Source organism: Ursus arctos, unplaced genomic scaffold, assembly GCF_023065955.2.
Source record: "Ursus arctos isolate Adak ecotype North America unplaced genomic scaffold, UrsArc2.0 scaffold_9, whole genome shotgun sequence".
Classification (NCBI taxonomy): domain Eukaryota; kingdom Metazoa; phylum Chordata; class Mammalia; order Carnivora; family Ursidae; genus Ursus; species Ursus arctos.
The window spans coordinates 16250877-16267435 of NW_026623111.1; positions in this window are offsets into that span (position 1 = coordinate 16250877).

The window sequence follows — 16559 nt, forward strand, 5'->3', positions numbered from 1 at the left end:
GCAGAGCTCAGTGAGGTTGACTCTAGAATTCAAGCTTGTTCTGCCTTGCTTGAGCGCATTTAACCAGCAGGCTCTTTATATCCCAATTCTTTTCCCTCTTAAGATTACCCAGGGAAGATACACGGCTGAGTTTTATTTTTATTTTCTTCCCCACTAGCTTAGAATGATTTCATTTGGACATTTCTCAAATAAGGAAAAACATAGACTTTCCCTTTAAGGAATGAAGATGTGTGAGGACTGTCCCATTTTACAAATCTCCTATGCCCCTGCTCAAAGGGAAACCCAAGGGGCTCCCCAAACACTTCCATTTGTCTTTTTCTGGGGCAGACCTATTAAGGTGTCACTGTTCAAAAAGTCAGCAGCAAGTAGTTGAACTTGACCATGTTGGAGTACGTCTGCCAAATTTGAGGTTAACTGATGTTCCCTATTTCAGATAGGAATGTAGCAAGAAAAGGAATCTCTTTCAGCTTCTTAGAAAACTCGGACAAATTTGCTTATGAAAGGCTGGCCACGGAGACTTAAGGAGCACAGGATCCTGTCTGCTTTTACTTAGAGCAAAGCAATGCACAGTGTAAAATCAGGTTACCAGTGAAAATGAGCCTGTTGTGCTAATTCATAGCTCATTCTCTATACTTATGTCGTGGGCCCCTTATATAATTTAGCAAGATTCTGGGGCCTTTCTCTAGGGAGGGCAAGTTCTAGAAAACATAGGTGCTAGACAAGCATGAGGGTAGTCCTTTGATGAAGAGAGAATGTGGGTCTCTATTTTTCAGAAGCCCCTGCTATTTAATAATAAAACAATGGTGCTGATTTTTACCTCTCCCTGAAGTACATACTTTCACATGCATGGAAAGGATCCTTCGGCAGATCATAGATTAAAAAGCAAGTCATGGTCTATTAATTTAAAATGAGGCATTAAAGGGTCTTTGATGTAACTCAATTTTTTTTTAAAGCATATACTTTATCTTCTAGGTTACTTACAGTGGACACATTCTTAACTGCTTTGAAATGCAGAGTGAGGGGGAAAAAAAAGACTTGTCTGCAGATTCACTGGCTAAATGGATTCTTGGATTTACTTCAATTCCCCCAAATCTGAATACTACATTTTTAAAGAAAGCAGTTATTCAAAAAAGATGGCCTTGTCATGGTTGCAAATTCAAATTTCTTCAATGGAAGCATAAATGGCTATTTCTTCCTTGAAGGGTAAATGAATCACAGCAAATTTCCCTCTACTGCTCTGTCTCTTCATATTACCATAATCGTGGATATGATACAGTCCCACCGAATAGGAAGATCTCATCCTGGAGTTCAGTTCATAGAGAAAGACAAAGCGTTAAGTGGCCAATAGGCCTTGTCAATCCCCCAGCACCTCCTTGTAGCGGGGGAGGACTCCATTCTTCTGCTGGTTTCCTAACAAGCATAGTCGCAGGCATAGACAAGACTAAAACTCCCTTCCTCTTCCCTTCACGCTCTGTTACTGTTTCTGAAAGTCTTCAGCCCTACCATGGAACTTCAGAAGGGAACAACCATGCCAGGCCACCACAAAATCTCTCACCTGCTCCTGCTGGGACAGATTGCTCCTCCCATTATAGACGCACAGCTGGCTTGGATCCTGGACAGACTCTTGTGTTCATGCTCTGGATAACATTTTCTCTCTGGGAGGCATCTTTGGTCTTTTACAGCATTACTCTACCCTCTTCACTGAATTATTAGCATATGGGCATTCTAGAATAAATCCCACTTTTAATAAAGCCTTCCTTGGGCCCCACTCCCCTTCCTGGACACAGATTTCCTGTATCCCCTTCTAATTCAACTCCTTTGCTCTGATGTTCCCTCCCACTCATCCAAGAATCCCTCTGCCCACCCTGGAAAAAATTTAGTCTTTACCAATTCCATTGTCATGGTCACCCATGACACCTTCTTGTCAAATCCAGTGGCCTTTCCTAGTTGTCATGTTACTATACAGATCAGCAGTATTTGACACAGCTAAATGTTTTTTATTCCTCGAAACACTTTGTCCCCCTTGGCTTTAGTAAGATGCTCTTGGCTCTCTTTCCACCTCTAGGCTATTCCCTCTCAGTCTCCAGTTTTTATTAACTATCAGGTTATCAATCTTTATATACCGGAAGGCCCCAGGGTGCTGTCCTCAAACCATGATTATTGTCTGTCTACACTCGCATCCGGATTCTGTTGGTTCCTCATTTAAAATACATCCAGAAGCCGACTCTGACCCAAGATTTCCACTGCTATCATTTTAGTTCATATCATCACATTCTCACCTCTGTACAGTTGAAATGATCTCCTAAGAAGTGGTCTAGCTGCCACTTTTGCCTCTTCCAGTCTGTTCTCTGTCTAGTGACCCCATCAACCAGTGCCATCCTTTAAAAATGGAAGTCAGGTCAGTATTCTTCTGCTCAAAACCCAGTGGATGTTCGTTCGTCTACTTTTCATTTAGAAGAAAATTAAAATTTCAACATGATCCACTCTGCCTCATCTCTTTGACCTGATCAAATGACCCCCTGTACTTCACCTACTCCCCAACAGCCACAGTGGGTTTCTCACTATTCCTCAAATATGCCAAGGACACTCTTGTCTGTGGTCCTGCCTCTCACACACTCTGTCCAGAGAGCTCTCCCAGCAGGATATCTGTGCAGCTTGCTCCTTCAAAGAACTCAGACACCATGCAGTAAGTTGCACCTCCCACTCTCATCACCCTCTATTGCCTTCAGCCTGTTTCATTTGTGTAGTACTTACTGCCATAACAACATTTATTTGTTAGTATTTTTCTGCTTCCTTTAGACTACAAGCTCCATCGTAGAAACTTGTTTTAGTCTCTTCTGTTCTTCCAAAGGCTAGGACAGTGTTAGTCACTTAGGGGCTACCTAGAAAATATCTATGGTTGAAGGAACCTCCATCTCTGTTACACGACATCATCTGCATCGATCTTACCACCTCAACATGCCTCTGAATGTCACTTAGATTTTGAGTACTTCTGTTTCCAAGTATGCTAATCTTCTACACACACACATAAGTTTATATACACACAGGGATGTACACATGCATCACATCGACTGTGAAAAGTTGTTATGTTACAGTACGGCAGACATAGCTAAGAATGTTAAAGCAATTTCTAGCTCTTGTATATAAACCAAAGTATAAGTGAATTATATACATCGTTTTAATGACAAAAAAATTCTAGATTGTTGAGGGTAAATTATTAGCCTGGGACAGATGGCAATTACAGTTGATTAGCCACATATCAAAGAGATAATTGGCAACTAACCTACGACATAGCTCTAAGATACCTCAATCTTTTGTAATAATTCCATAACTAGAAACAAAAACTTCTGATATTATATCCTCTAAACCAGAACATTCCAAGAAGACCCAGGAAGTGCTCAGGGTGGTGGAGTGAAGAGCTCAGTCGCTGAAGTCTCGCAGATATGAACTTGAGTCTTTAGTCAACTACCAACCAGCACAGCGACTTACATCCTTTCTACACTTTGAGAGAATTAAAATGAAATAATATCTGTAACACATCAGGCATCATGACTAACACGTGGAAGAGTCGAAAAACTGTCAGCCATTATCATCACTATCATTATCACTATTAGCCTAAGTCCTAGCTGCAAACACATAGACTGCTTACGGTTTGTTGGCCTGCCTGAGATCCTTCCCTCTTGTCATTAGGAAAGTCTGTCCATCATGGCTAATGCTTGTCATCTTTTAGACCTTAAAGACAGAAGGCCTTGCTCTTCTGCTGGAAGTTGACATTTCCCAACCTCTCTTGCAGATGAGTGGCTGGTGAACAAAGGCCTGGCTGAGGAGATGGAAATTTAGAGGGCTTTGTGAAGACTTGTTTTGATCCAAAACACAAAAACAAAAACAAAACAAAAAGCAAAACAAAACAAAAAAACCCAAAAGCCAAACCAAACCAAAACCCTTTAAAAGGGGACATTGAGACCCTTGTGTGTATTTTCCTCCTAATCTAACAGTCAAGAGGATGTAAATAGTAACATTAACAAGACAGACAGTTTTCATCATTATACTACATGTTATTTGCTTTTTTCCACTGGAATGATATTTACACCAATGGTACAAAATCAGAAGTGGGTAAAATTGTGAATGTCTTTGCCATGGCACCAAAGAGTATTAATATCCATTGTGTTCTTCACTATCGCACACTGGCAGAAACTAAGTAGGCTAGTCGCAGTTACTAATGGACTTAATAAGCAATAAAAATTATTACTTTTATTAAATCTCAACTCTTGAGGCCATGACTTTTTAATATTCCTTGTAACAAAATAGGTATATCTAAGGTACTTCTGTTGCCTACCTAAGTATGACATTTGTCTCAAGGAATGGCACTTGTGTAACTATTTCAGTTGTGAGCTGAATTAGTCACCCTTTTCCAAGGGCTAATACTTTTATTTGAGAGAATGACCAACTAATGACAGTTACTCAGATTTGGACATTTGGCAGACATTTTCTTGAAAATGAACAGTGAGTCTTCAAGGAAACAATTGACAGAATTTGTGGCTAATGATGAAATGTGAGCTTTCCAACAGATATCAGAATTTTGAAAAACTCCTCTCTGCCACTGTGAGCTTGGTAATTTTGCCATAGTTCAAGACTTTTCTGATGAAATTGGTGATGATATTAATGAATATGATTTTTTTCATACTGTATAATGAAATGTGACAACCTTTGAAAACATGCATAACTTAGTGAATCTGTGTTTTCCAAATGACCAATTACATGATCAATACGTGGTTATAATATCATATAGGGGTAAAAAGATCCATGGTTCAAAATGGAGCCAAGAGGCTTCTAGAGTAACTGCAATTCTACATGTTGTGACAAGTGCCTCCTGTCACCTCCTGTTTCTTCACTGCCTTTGCCTTCCGACAAGACTGGATTCCTTATGTTTTGTTTTGGTTAACATGCCTCTGGACTCTGCTCATGCTATTGCCTCTGTCTGAAGAACACAGAATTACCAGCAGGCTCCTAACTTCATTTAGACCTCTCTATAAATACTACATTCATATAGAAATTGCCTCTGAGAGTCCCATCCAAAGCTTCCTTTCATAGCTTCAGCTTTCCTCATTGTATTTCTAATTCTCCATCATTCCTTAATGCATTTATTAACTGTTGCTGGTTTTTCCCAAAGGGATGTAACTCTGTGAAGCAGGGAATTCATTTATTTTGTCTCTTTTGTTTACCAGAGCCTTGACCAATATCTGGGGTATACTACACACTCAGTAAATATATGTTGAATGAACAGATCAATGAATGAATAAACATTTAAAATTTTAGTACACTCAGGGGCAGAGGAGCTGAACAACTTGAACAAACTTACAGAGTTCGTTGTTGGCAAAACTAGAATTGATGTCTGTTTAGTGCCAGAATCCACACTCCTAACTAATACACTAGTCTACATTTTGAACTCTCTAAAAATTTGCAAGTACTCATTTCCTCATTTCCCTTGCCAACTTTTATTTTAGGCCATATTTTATATCTTAATTTTTAAACGTTTATTGTTGTTAGATAAGTGGTTCGTCTTCCACTCCACATACTTCAAGGAGAGAAAGACTATAGTCATTTGTAAGGAGACTTCTAAACTATACAAACACAGGCCATCAGGAATGCTGAAATTAATTTGTTCATTAGATGAAAAATTGGCAAAACTGATCAATGTTCACAGGGCAAAAGAACAACAGAATCTCCATAGGACAAATTTTGATTTTCTATGGATAATTTAGCTTAAAACACACAGAGACCCGATAGAATCAGAAAATCAAGACAAATGCCTTTAGATACTGAAGATACCCAGCGATCTTTCTGATCCATTTCAAAATTTCAAAATTGATTTTTTAAACCAGAGAACCATGAGTAACTTTTAGTCCTAAAAACAACACAAGTTAAGATTCATGCTTTATATTAATATGAGAGTGTAAAAACATTGGCATTCAGAGACTTCCCAGATCTTTTGTCTTAATTTTCTGCCCCCACCTAGGAGAATTCAATGTTGATCTGCTCAGGTTTTGGGGGGGAGCCAGTTTTGCTAATCAAGAGAATGTGCAAAGAGACAAATTATAAGAATGGAATTTAGGTTGACTTAACATGATAAAGCTTCTGGAAGGGAGCAGAGAGGAGGAGGAGCCAGAAAAGTACAGGCTGAGGATTTTAGAGGAGAGTTTGAAGGGACAAAAAGGAGATACATTTAGGACTGGGGAGAGGGGGCTGGAAGGGGATATGGGGGATGTTCTTCTGTGTTCATTGCAATGCAATTTCTGTGAAATGTTATGAAAGCAAAATTACTTTGCTATGCTACACTTAGAATTATACTTTTTAAAAAAATTTTTAATGTAACACCCAAAATGTGTATCCTTACCATAAAAAGACCCAGTATAATTCTTGTTACAGTGATTTGCTAACAAAATTCCATTTGTGAAATTTGAAATATATGGCATTGACATGAGCTATGTTTCCTTCCACTCTGACTTGCTTTTGGTAAAGGTTAGTTTACAACCCAGCAACACCCAAATATGTTTCTTTCTTCTGTGATTTTAGAGTTATATTACCCAGTATGGTAGTCACTATTCACATAATGTTATTGAGTACTTTAAATGTGGCTAAGACTGAAAGATGTACTTTTTTTTTTTTTAAAGATTTGTTTATTTATTTGACAGAGAGAGACAGCCAGCGAGAGAGGGAACACAAGCAGGGGGAGTGGGAGAGGAAGAAGCAGGCTCCCAGCAGAGAAGCCTAATGTGGGGCTCGATCCCATAACGCCGGGACCACGCCCTGAGCCGAAGGCAGATGCTTAACGACTGTGCCACCCAGGTGCCCCGAAAGATGTACTTTTTCTATGTTATTTCATTTAAATTTAAAAATAGATACTCGGTTTAGTATTGGGAAACTTCTAAGTACTTTGCAGTAATGTCCACATAAATCTACTTTTCTGAGCAATATGTTTTTTGAAATCTAAATACAGATCAAGTATTGATGAAAGTTCAGCATACAAATTGAGATATGTAAAAGATATACCAGATTTTGAAAACTCAGTACAAAAACGTAAAATATTTTATTAATAAGTGTTATATTGATGACATGTTGAAACCGAATATTTTGGATAATTGGGTTAAATAAAATCTTTTAATCTAATATTCATTTAACAAATATTTAATGCATCCTTGTTATGAACAGACATGTTATAAAGATGGACAAAATCATGCTGAACTGGATCTAATCAGGTAAAAACATGCACAGGTGTGTATAAACTGTCAGAACCAAGGGGACTATGCATGGCAAAGCTACCAGTCAACTCTTCATGAAAAGGTGAGACTTAAATTTGTCTGTCGTAGGTGCTAAGGGTTGAAAAGGCAGAGCAAAGGAAGGAGAAATGTTCTTAGTAAAGCTGTAGAGGCAACAATAAAAACACAATAACTGGAAAAGTGAGATCGGTCTGGTTGAACTGGACTATATTTTGGAAAAGTAGAAGAAAAAGTAAATACACACATTTTGTAGTAAGTGCAATTTGATGTGACTCCTGCTGGAGTCACAAAGCCTGGAAACACAAAGAAAATAGTACAGTTACTATACTTTGTTCAGAATGAGAGTGGGACTTACTCCTTTAAATTTAGAGTTTTTTTACTCTGAGTGGTGCTGGAGATGGAGGAAAATTGTATTGAGCATATTCCTGGAAAATGTAATTAAGGTTACAGTGGTTTTAAAATAGGTCTGCAAATTCTTTGACAGTTCTCTCTTCCCCTCCCCAGGAACGTGGGTTGGACTTAATGATTCCCTTCTAACCATAAAATGTAGCAGAAGTGACTTGCTATGTGACTTGCAAAGTCATCAAAAGGGTATAGCCTCTGCCTGGCTCTCTTGCAACCACCTCTCAGGGGGAAGCCAGCTTTCATGTGTGAAGACATTCAAGCAGCCCATAGAGAAGCCCACATGGAGAGAAACTGAGACCTCCTGCCTGACAAATCCAGCCCCACCTTGCCAGGCACATGACTGAACCATCTTCAAAGTAGACCACCTAGCCACATTTAAACCTTTGGGTGACAGAAGCACGAACCAACATTTTGGCTGCAACCCCGTGAAAGGAGGAGCCAGAACCACCCAGCCAAGTTGCTTCCAATTTCCAGAACCATACGAAACTGCGAATTTTAATTAGTGTTGATAATGTTACACTAATAAGTTGTGTGGTACTTCTTCAGACACCAGTAAATAACTAATGGAAACATACCCTTTAAAAATAAATTTATCCTATGTTTTCTAACCTTTCGGACACTCTGTAAATAATGGAAGTGGGGAATGTCATGATGATGGTGCCAATGTGACAGTGATAATCTGGCAACACTGAGAAAGGAATCAGATGGCCAAGAGACAGACAACACTGAAAGGTGACTGGGTCTATTTTAGTCTCCTGGAGTAGAGGTGACCTGGAGAAGGGCAATGGGAGAAGAGATAGAAGAATAAAAGAGAGGAAACCTATAAATGTCAGGAATTATTCATTCAAAGATGACACTACCTTTCCGAGCCACAGCATCTTAGTGGTTGATACTGCCTTAGGTAAAAATCCTTAGGTGCTCAGGAAGAGGGGTTCAGTTTCAGATAGAGGGAAATTTAAGGTAACAGATGCCTTGAGGCTGGAGAAGGGGTAAAGAGTCTATATTAGTGAAAAGTGAACTTTAATATAATTGTCATTTTTTTTTACACCAAAATAATGGGAAAGTTAACTTTTGGATAGTGAGGAAAATTTATCAATATTTGGCCAAGGGATTTGGTTCTCTTATGCTGTGTTCAGATCAATCATGATGAGAAATCTATCAATAAACCTTTGTTTGATTGTTCTTAGGGTTATTTCCAACTGGAAATGAGGATCAACACCACTGGTATTATCAAAGTACAGTGAAAAACCAAAGAAATGTCTTCCCTCAGTTTTGTCAATGAGAAGTCAGGATTGTCTGACCATCCCCTCCCTTTCCTATTTTGTTCTTATTGAGTAGTGAAAATCTGGCCCTCTACTCATTCATCCTCATCATAGGCCTCCTACTCCTTAGCATCCTAATCAGAGGAGAAGGGAGGGGAAACTATCTGTATTGATCACAAATTATACTGTACATAGTCAATTTCTCCTAGCTCGTAAGTATTCTATCGTTATTAAAGTATGCTTGTTCGCACATTTAAATGAGGAAACCGAGTATAAAAGAAATAAATGAATTGTCCAAAGCTTGGGTTGAAGACACTAAAGTCTTACCTTTTGGTCTTAATATTTCATGATACTTTGTTTTTTGTGTGTTTTTTTTTTTTTAATTTTATTTATTTGACAGAGAGAGACACAGCAAGAGAGGGAACACAAGTAGGGGGAGTGGGAGAGGGAGAAGCAGGCTTCCCACTGAACAGGGAGCCTGATGTGGGGCTTGATCCCAGGACCCTGGGATCATGACCTGAGCCAAAGGCAGATGCTTAACGACTGAGCCACCCAGGCATCCCAACATTTCATGATACTTTGCTGGTTGTTCATTATATATATAACCAGTAGCCATTCTCCTCTTTGTTCCTATTCAAACTAAACTTTCATCTGAACATATGCTGATCCCCTGTCATAAAGAATGTCTTCTACTCATTTCACTTAGTCCACATGGATTCGGCTTCTAAGGTTTCTCTAGGTTCTCGCCTCTTCCTTGAAGCCTTCCTCTACCCACCAGTTCTCTGACCTCTAACTTAGACTTAGGGACATGGCTTGACAATGAACCACTTTGGATTGCTACTTTAGTTAACCAACTTGACTGTCTCCACAACTTTTGGAGAATAGACTTTTGCTCCTGCAACTTCCTCTATATCTTGCTGATTATAGGATATATATATATATATATATATATATATATATATATAATTTAAAAAGACCCTAAGCTTTAAATTATTCTCAGAATTATCCCATTTCTTTCTATGATATGTGGGAGACATTGTAATCTGTCTCTAGCCTAATTTAGGGTTTTATTTCTAGACAGTCCATTTGCCCCCAGGTCCAACACAATTTTCCTAGACTAGTGCATGTCATTTTATATTCTGTGATTTTTCATATGGCGTTCTTTCTACTTTCTTTTTTCTAAAGATTTTATTTATTTACTTGAGAGAGAGAGAGAGATTGAGAAAACGAGCAGGAGGAGAGGCGGAGGGAGAAGTAGACTGCACCCGGAGCAGGGATCCCAACACAGGGCTCTATCCCAGGACCCTGGGATCATGACCTGAGCCAAAGGCAGATGCTTAAACCAACTGAGCCACCCAGGTGCCCGGTGTTCCTTCTACTTTCAACATTGCTTTTTTCATTCATCTCTCTGGAAAGTTCTTATTCATCCTTTAAAACTGTAGGGCGTACTGAAGTTGCTATGCAAGAATCCTTCTCCTTTCCCATTGGTGTAGCTGCTCTATGGTTGGGTAGGAGCTATCACAACACATCACTTAAAAGGTGGGCCTTCACCGCCTTTAGCCAGAGACCCTCATTCCATCGCCCTTGTGGGTGTAGGCCTGGCAGGTAACCCAGATATATGTCAATTAGCCCATGGCATTTCCTGGCCACAACAACTGGTGAAGGAGTGAGCAGCAGTCTTGGGTGGTCCAGCTAGATTAACCATTGTACTTTTATTCAGTAGGTGGGGGAGAGCCACCTCTTAATGTAGATGGTATGGCAGGAGGGTAGACTGATGACACTGATGGGGCCACTTTCAAATGTGAGAGAAGCCAGCCTGAGGACAAAGCTGCCACATGGAAGAGACGAGATCTGAGAAACTCACAGAGAGATGGCCATGAAGCTTTGATTTCTAGCCCTGAATTCCTCTCTACCTCTGGGTGTTTTCAGCTACTTGAGCCAATGCATTTCTTTAATTGCTTAAGCCTAATTGAGCTGAGTTTTCCATTACTTGTAATTGAAAGTGTCTTAAACAAAAATCCAGATAAAATTGAACTTTCTTGGTAATGCCTTCCTAAATCCCTACAGGCAGGTCAGCTTACTGACCTTTTTTTTTCCCTCCCCATAATTTTGCTTATACAGCACTCATACCATTTACAGTGTTGAGTTGTAATGAACTGTTTTATTATCCATTTTCCCAGTACCCTATGAACTCAGTAAGGACAGAGACTAGATCCTAGTCAGCATTATACCCCTAGAGCCTTACACACTGCCTGGTTTTCTGAGAAGCCATCGATATATGAATGAATGAATCTTTGGCTCCTTTACCCTATTTCTTATTTTGGCCCCTGACAAGAGCCAATGTGTTCAATAAATGGGGAAATTTGGAGTTTAAATAAAGAGTCTGAATTGGTGTAATGCAGTCTGCCATGGTTCAACCTACTTATCACAGGATTATTAGACTTTGCCCCAAGTAACCTGTCTACCAATTCCGTTCTGCTCAATTTCCCTTCGAAATTACCTACAGCTTCTGAGGAACAGCCTGCTTTTATGCTTGTTCACTCATTTATTCAGCAAGTATTTATCATAGGCCAACCTTGTGTTAGTCACTGGTCTGGGGCGACCACAGTGAACAACATTCTTTCCCTTATCTCCTGACAGGGGGAGTCAAACTATAAACAACACGTATAAATAAAATATACAGTACTGTAGATGGTGAGAAGTCCTATGAAGAAAAAGCAAGGAAGTAGGTCAGGTCGTGCCAGAGATGGTTGGAACACAATTTGAAATAGGACGCCAGGGATAGCCTCACTGAGACGGTGACAACCAGAGGAGGTGAGGGAGACGTGTGCACATCTTAGGAAAAAGTGTTTGGGGGGAGGAAACATAAGTGCAAAGACACTGATGCGAAAGCACCTGGCGTGTGAGAGGGAAAACCAGGCGGCCAGGGATGTTGGACCAAAACGCCTGAGGAGGGGATGAACAAGACAGGCAGGTGATGAGAGTATCTGAGAAGTAATGCAGACTGGCAAGCCACCGAACTTGTCGGACTTTGGCTTTTTAATTAGAGAAAATTGAGAAGCTTCTGGAAGGATTTACCAAACAACACAGGACCACAGTCTCTCTTTTAAGGGCGGGAAGGCATAGCCATGTGCATTATGCTGGAGCTAAGAAGGGCAGCTGCTTAGCTCCACACAGGGAGGCTTTATTTAATTAGTACTTGAGTCTCATATCAAGTTGCTCTGTTTCCTTCTAACAAAGCCCAGTGTATTTAATTCTTATTAAATATTGCAGCTAACATGTCAGTCACATACTTTTTAAAATAAGGGTGGTGGCATATAAGTGGGAATGGAATACACAGAGTTTCAAATTATGTGTGACTTGGTAGAGGGATTAGAAGGCATCTTGTAAAGATATGGAGTGTCTAATGTTTCACTTTGTTTTTCCTGAGAGAGGACTCCATAATAGAACCACTTTTTTTTTCTCCTCTTGCAGACCTGCTGCCTGTGATTGATAGCTATTAAATTAGGTTTTACCTCCCCAGTTTGGTCTAGATTAAATACATTTATAGCACAGCAAGCCACTGAGAGACAAAGGAACAAGTGGCAATTACTTTGTCTATTTTGGTCTTCTTCATAGTTAACCATCATTTAAACATACAAAGGAGAAACGTTTGAAGCTAGGAAAAAAGGAAACTGAACAAAGCACATGGAACATTAAACATATTGGCAGCTGCCCAAATTTACAAATATAAGATAGCACACACACGTATTTCTTAAAAGAACTGATTTCAAGTGCAGAAGCAAAGAAGGAATCCTATGGAATACATAGGTTCACTGAGAGTGGTTTAGACGATAGTGCGATTTCCCACCATGACAGCGGAGTATCTGTCAGTCGTATTTGAGTAGAACTGAATTTGAGAAGATTTCCACTTGTCTAGTATACTCAGGCAGGGGACAGAATCACGTGTTCCTTAAACAGGGATGCTAATGCTATGACTCTGAACTGAGTAGGGTTAAAGTCATGCTAATTGGAGGAAGATGTTTTCCCCACGTGAAACTGTGTTCCGTTAGAAAAAAAAAATCATGTTTGCTGCAGCATGTATGTTTGCCTTCAGTGTTTTATAAGGAAAACTGAGGGCAGTCTCTATTCTTTGAAAGTCTGAACTGGAACTGTAGTACCCCATCGTCCGTGTCTCCCTCGAGAGATTAGGCTCCCAACTCCCTCTCACCCTGTGAGGGCGGCAAAGTTTGGAGGCAGGGACGCCATGTTTTTCATGTTGCCCAAACATTAGGGAAGCCTTACAAAGCACAAGAAAGGTGGGGGATTGAAGGGCTGCATTTCCAACACCTGGTAGAATTTCCAGACAGGTAGAAGGAGAGAGGGAATACCAGAAAAGGGGCTTGAAAAGAGATAGTGAAAAGATAAAAGAAAAACAAGAAAGAGAGAAACTCCATGGAGGATCATCTCAAAGGGTCTAAAATATGTGACTTTCTTCCTAGTTTTGTGGTATTAAGGAATAAGCTAAATATGGTAGCATAACCAAGTCCTTCTCCTCTGTTCTGTTTTGAAAAGAAGGCAGAGAAGAGCTCATGATCTCCCGGAGGGAATCAATTCAAGCTGAATCTGGTTGGAAGGTCATTCTGACCCATCCCATGTGACCAGCAATAGAAGAGGACACTACAGAACAGTGAAGTGTCCCCATAGCATGAGAGGTCATAAAACAGTTTCCTGAGGTTTCTTCTTTCTGTGGAGAAAGAAGTAGGCTTACTACATCACTATTCACGGATAATAGCAGTGTGATATAGAACAACACAGAATTCTACTTTTATAGTAGATCCTGGGCCATTGGTTTGAGTTGAAGCCACAGGGCCAGGGCACACAATTCTGAGATTGCCCCTCCTTCCCAGAAATCTGTTTCTTAGTGTGACTTAAGGTAGACATTACGGCAGATGAACAGAAGTGAGTGTTTAAAGGGAAGCAGAGGAACCAACACTCTTTAATTGTGGAGTGCCTGTGCCTTCTGGGCCTCCTTAGAGAAACTCAAAGAATAGAACAAGAGAATTACTCTAAAAAGCAGTAGTGAGAATCTGTTTCTAGTCTTGGTTTCTTTACGTGGATGATTGTTATGTTTGAAACTGTGAAGTGTCTGTGATGGGATCTATATCTACATATACACATATATGTACTCACACACACACATACACACACACTAGCAGGAACACAAGACTTCGGTCAGTGATCAGAGTATTTACTCACAGAACAGCTTGCTTGAGTTCTTCATGCCCAATGTGATGCAGTGAGAGCCAGATGTGCCCTGTGCATACAATGGGGTTTGTACCATAGGAAAGGAACCCCAGAATTACGAAATTTAGACCTTACACAGGGTGGCTTTCCCATATGTCCTTCTGCCCTTCTTCCCCAAAAGGGACATTTCTCTGGATGTAAAAGCTCATGTTTGGGGAAGGTTGGGGTAGGGGCTCTACACCAACATCCTGGGATGCAATCAATGGTCTCCAGGGGAGAGACCGGAGTTTCTCTCTGTCGAAGATCTCTACCCTGAGGGTTGCAACTCAGTTCTTTCACCCAAGGGCCAGTGTTCTTTGCTCAGAAAGCTTTGGCCATCAGAAACATAAAACTATTTCATGGTGATCTGTTTCTCCACAAGAGCAGGAATGCTATGAATTCTTTCCTTCAGAGTATGGTTTGAAGCTAGAATGAGATTGTTCAGAGATGGAGATAAGAAGCGAAGGAAAACAAGGGCAAGTCAGGAAAGAGAGCAAGTCAGTGCTCACTCCCCTCAGCTACTGGGAGGAGGGGCCAGGCCAGGCAGGGCCCTCCACCAGGGAGTTTTCACCTAAACTCCGTAGTTCACTATTCCCAGAATCTGAATCCAGGCTGATGCATCCTTCTGCTGGAATTGTCATTCCACCATGGTTTTCCTCTTTTCCACAGTACAATGAAACAGAAACTTATGCACAATCACATTCCCACCTCCAGCACCAAGCACAGTATCTGGAATGTGAAATGTGTTGAAAAATTATTAATCTAGTGTATTATCCCCTCCCATCCCAAGCGATATCATCCTAGACCATTTCCTACAGCATATTCCTGATTTCCAGGGTGTAACATATACACAAAGGCAATGGTGGTGGTGGCAGTGGTGATGATGATGATGGTGATGATGATTTTCATGGAAGAAAATGGAGAGCATGAGTACAACCAGATGGTTGTAGAGTCAGAGAGGCCTAAATTTAATACCATCTTTATCATTAAGTTATCTGATTTTAGAATCCTGTGTTTGCTCACCTATATAGTAGCAATAATGACAATATCTATTATATCTAATAAAATAGTATCTGGGAATAACTAAATACGATTATGTATGCACAGTACTTAGCAGTGACTAGCACCTAGCAGGGCTCAAAAATCATTAGCTATTGTTATTTACCATTACTGGTTTTTTAAAAAGGAAATAAAGCATAGGAGGACAAGCAAGCAAAGGAAGGGAAAAAGATTGAACTTTTTGATTTTATTCTTTTTGGCTTTCCTTCCTGCCAAGGCATTGTTACAACCAATCCAAGAAGAGACGGGATGTGCAGAAGAGATTTAGAGAAAACTTATGATACCAGATCCCCCAAATGACTCTCAGTACATGCAGACGTTGCACTGCCTAGCTCTTAGATTTGGGCAGAGAAGGTTGGATAATTACAAAAGAGCTGTAACTTTGATTTTCCTTCTGCATTTGCAGAGAGGTCATTCCAACGTCAAAAATCATCACAAGCAAAGAGATTTCAGGTGCGGCTTTGACACAGCACAGGAGCTGGATCAGACCTGTCACTAGTGTGGTAGCCTCACTTTCGTCTGTTTGTAAGAGCTGCCCTGTGTGACCTCAAGAAGCAGACAGACACTGTATACCTAATTGTCAATGCTGGTGCAGTGCCCCAAGTCCCACTGAAAGAAACATACCAAAATATTATCATAATTGAGGAACGCATTGCATTGGATATCTGGGAATTTTGTTTTTCCATTTCACTGTAAAAAATGAAGTCAAAAAGGCCAATGTATCTTATTTAAATCTCTCTTGGATCCCTACATCTCCCCTTTCCCTACTGTCACTACTCTACTTCCCTTCAATTTAAGACATCATCATCTTGTTCCTGAATTGCCAGAAGAACTGCGTAAGATTTTCCCCTTTATGAATGAACCATGAGAGACTATGGATTCTGGGAAACAAACTGAGGGCTTCAGAGGGGAGGAGGGTGGGGGACTGGGATAGACTGGTGATGGGTATTAAGGAGGGCACGTATTGCACGGCGCACTGGGTGTTATATGCAAATAATGAATCATGGAGCACTACATCAAAAACTAAGGATATACTGTATGGTGACTAACATAACATAATAAAAAATTATTATTAAAAAAAAGATTTTTCCCCTTTATGGTCTTGTTCTAGTCCGTGCCTCCAGGAAGTCTGCTCTCCACAGGAATCTGTGTGGCATATATATCAGACAAAGTCAATATCTTATGGAAAAGTCTTCGATATCCTCCCATTAGGGGGGTCCAAAATCCTTAATATGCCTTAGAAGATCTTCCAGTTCCTAGACTGGTTTCTCTTTAGTATCCTTTATTCTTC